The sequence below is a fragment of the Pongo pygmaeus genome, chromosome Y (genome assembly GCF_028885625.2).
Source record: "Pongo pygmaeus isolate AG05252 chromosome Y, NHGRI_mPonPyg2-v2.0_pri, whole genome shotgun sequence".
NCBI lineage: Eukaryota > Metazoa > Chordata > Mammalia > Primates > Hominidae > Pongo > Pongo pygmaeus.
Window position 1 is genome coordinate 29524776 of NC_072397.2, and position 3527 is coordinate 29528302.

General features: G+C 43.9%; 1 pseudogene; it reads right to left on the reverse strand.

Moving 5' to 3' along the window:
- Window positions 1–549: 549 nt before the first annotated feature.
- On the reverse strand, window positions 550–1601 carry LOC129025969 (actin, cytoplasmic 1-like; annotated as a pseudogene).
- Between the last annotated feature and the right edge of the window lie 1926 nt (window positions 1602–3527).

Consider the following 3527-nt stretch of genomic DNA (forward strand, 5'->3'; position numbering starts at 1 on the left):
CTTCCAACTCAAGGCAAGTGACAGCCCATGGTGTTCTGGGAGAAAACATCAGCTAAGAAAGGAAACGATCCTATGGCTTGGACTTCCCAACCCTGACAGACAGGCAGGTTGGAAGCAACTGTTTCAGGAGCCCTTGCCAGCCTCTAGAGAAATCCCAGAACACTCAGTCCTGACACATTAATACCCTGCACAGATAAGAGACTACTGGCCACGCAGACTCACCAAGCCACAGACTTGTCTTCCACAAGCACGTTCTTACCTCAGCAGTCATGAAGTGACCAAGCCACATGCACTAAAGTTTGAACTCAAAGATATGTACACAGTATTAAACAAATACCAAGGGGAACAGTTGACTTGAATACAAGGTCAAAACCGGCAACAAGTTCTACAATCCAGTGCTGATACCAGATAAAAGCTTCAAGGACAATTTCTTTTCAAATGCTTATTCCAGTTTCATGAGGCTAGCATGAGGTGTACGCATTTGCCAAGGGCAAATTTATACTTCTGTATTAACCCATGCAGCAAATTCTACACATCTGCTCAGTTCATTTAGAAGCATTTGTGGTGGACGATGGAGGGGCCTGAATCGTCATACTCCTGCTTGCTAATACTCATCTGCTGGAAGGTGGACAGTGAGGCCAGGATGGAGCCGCCAATCCACACTGAGTACTTGTTCTCTGGGGGTGCAATGATCTTAATCTTCATGATGCTAGGAGCCAGGGCAGTGATCGCCATCTGCACCTTGTCAGCAATGCCTGGGTACATGTTGGTGCCGCCGGATAGTACCGTGTTGGTGTACAGGTCTTTGCAGATGTCCACGTCACACTTCACGATGGAGTTGAAGGTGGTCTAGTGGTTGCCGCAAGATTCCATACCCAGGAAGGAAGGTTGTAACAGCATCTCTGGACACCAGAACCGCTCATTGCCAATGGTGATGATCTGGCCAGCGAGCAGTTTGTAGCTCTTCTCCAGAGAAGTGGAGGATGTGGCAGTGGCCATCTCCTGCTTGAAGTCCAGGTAGACCTAGCACAGCTTCTCCTTGATGTCGCACATGATTTCCCACTCAGCTGCGATGGTGAAGTTGTAGCCTCGCTCATTGAGGATCTTCATGAGTTACTCAGTCAAGTCCCAACCAGCCAGCTCCAGAAGTAGGATGGCATGGGGAAGGGAGTAGCCCTCCTAGATGGTCACTGTGTGGGTGACCCTGTCTCCGGTGTCCATGGCAATGCCAGTGCTGTGCCCAAAGGCATAGAGGGACAGCACATCCCTGATGGCCACATACATGGCTGGGTTGTTGAAGGTCTCAAACATAATCTGAGTCATGTTCTCTCTGTTGGCCTTGGGGTTCAGGGGTTCCTTGGTCAGCAGCACTGGCTGCTTCTCTGGGGCCCCATGCAGCTCATTGTAGAAATGGTGCCAGATCTTCTCCATGTTGTCCCAATTGGTGATGATGCCATTTTCGATGGGGTACTCTAGGGTCAGGATGCTGTGCTTGCTGTGGGCTTCATTCTCACATAGATGTCCTTCTGACCCATGTCCACCATCACTCCCTGGTGTTGGGGGTGCCCCACAATGGAGGGAAACATGGCTCGGAGACCGTCGTCCCCAGCAAAGCCAGCTTTGCACACACCAGAGCCATTGTCAATGACCAGTATGGCTATATCTTTTTCTATTGCGATGGGCGGAGGAGTGGGATAGTAGAGTGGTAGAAGAACAAGGTGAGTGAGCTTGCAGTGGTGACTGAGAGTGAGTGCTTGATTCTTGTTTGTTGTGGGGTAGTTTTATGGCGTATTAATCATTTTGTAGTCTCTGATCTTTCTGAACCTATATATTTATATCTCTCAAATTTTTGAAAGTTGTTATTATTCATTTGAATATGCTGTATATACCTTCCATTTGCTGAACTCTTTCATGAATATTGCTAAATATTAGATTTGCTTATTCAAGAGAATTTTGTATATCTGGTAAATGTCGTTCATTCTTTTTTATTGTTTTTCTGTTTTGTTCTTTGTTCATTTCTTAATAACCTATGTTAATTTTCATTTCTTTTCTTTTTTATGTTACTTTTTTTTTTTTTTTGGACAAAGTCTCTCTGTGTTGCCCAGGCTGGAGTTCAATGGCACAACACTGACTCACTGCAATGTCTGCCTCCCAGGTTCGAGTGATTCTCCTCTCTTAACCTCCTGAATAGCTGGGATTCCAGGTGTGCACCACTATGCCCAGAGAATTTTTTGTATTCTTAGTAGTGATGGGGTTTCACCATGGTGTCCTGACTGGTCTTGAACTGCCAACCTCAACTGATCAACCAGTCTCAGCCTCTCAAAATGCTGTGATTACAGGCCTGAGCCTGCACACCTGGTCCTAACTCATTTTAGAGCTCACTGATTCTTCATTCTGTTTGTTCTCTTCTGCCGTTGAAAGCCTTCTGAATTTTCCACTTCAACCAGTATATTTCTCAGTTCTGGGACTCTTTTTATTTTTAAATACTTTCAGTCCATTTTTAAAAGTTTCTCTCAGAATTGTATCAGTTCCTTTTCTGTGTTGTTTTAGAGATCTGAGTTTCCTGGAAACTGATATTTTGAATTCTTGATCCGATAACCACTGATAGCCATTCTCATTAATTAGCATTGGTCAATGGTTTATGCTTTGTCCATTTAGGGATGTTATAATTACCTGTTTGGTATTATTTCTTGTGGTTATACATATATATCTTTTTATTGAAGGACTAGTTATTTAGTTTATTGTTTTCTCTGTCTTATTTTGCATTTTGTTGTATATAATTGCTTTGGGTTTTCTTTAAGACAAAAGTATGGTGGGACATGGTTTGCTTGATTTTGGCTAGGTCAGTTCCTCTGTTTGGCAGTAGATGGTGCCTTTAGCCCAGGTTTATCTCAGCTCTAACAAACTTTGAAACACTGACAGTCTCCTGTCTGAGAGATTTTGAAGGGGATATCCTAAGCCTGTGAGAAGGCTCTCTACAGGTTTGTCATCAAGGAAATTATATGATATACCTCATACCTTATGGTAATGCTGTAGAGGTATTCAGGTTTGGCATCTCCTGTGACTGAGCTATCCAGGCTGGAGATGGTAGTCCTGTCTTGCTACTTCATCCCTTGTTGTCCCCAGGTTATTTTTCACTTTTCAGGTGCTCACAAGGCTTCCTTGGGCTAAGGCATGAATAGTTTTGCTGCCAGGAAATCCAAAGTGATGGGGAAGCTGTCCATCCACTTCAACTTTATTTTATTCAATGTAGTAACCAAGAGTCAGAGGAGTTTTTCTTTTTCTATTTTTTAACACTTGTTTGTCAGCAGACTAGAGGACTAGTGTCATGAATATAAAAGGCCAAATTTTTGCCCTCTGCCTGGTTTCTTCACTTCTCTGTCACCCTAGAAACAGCCTCATTCTCAGTTTTGAGCTCTGCGTTATTGATGTTGATAATCTCGGCACTGTATACTTGGTTTTGGTTTTTCTGTGGGTGTTCTTGGGGGGTTAGGGTTGGGGGCAATTGATGGCAGCTTCCTTTACTA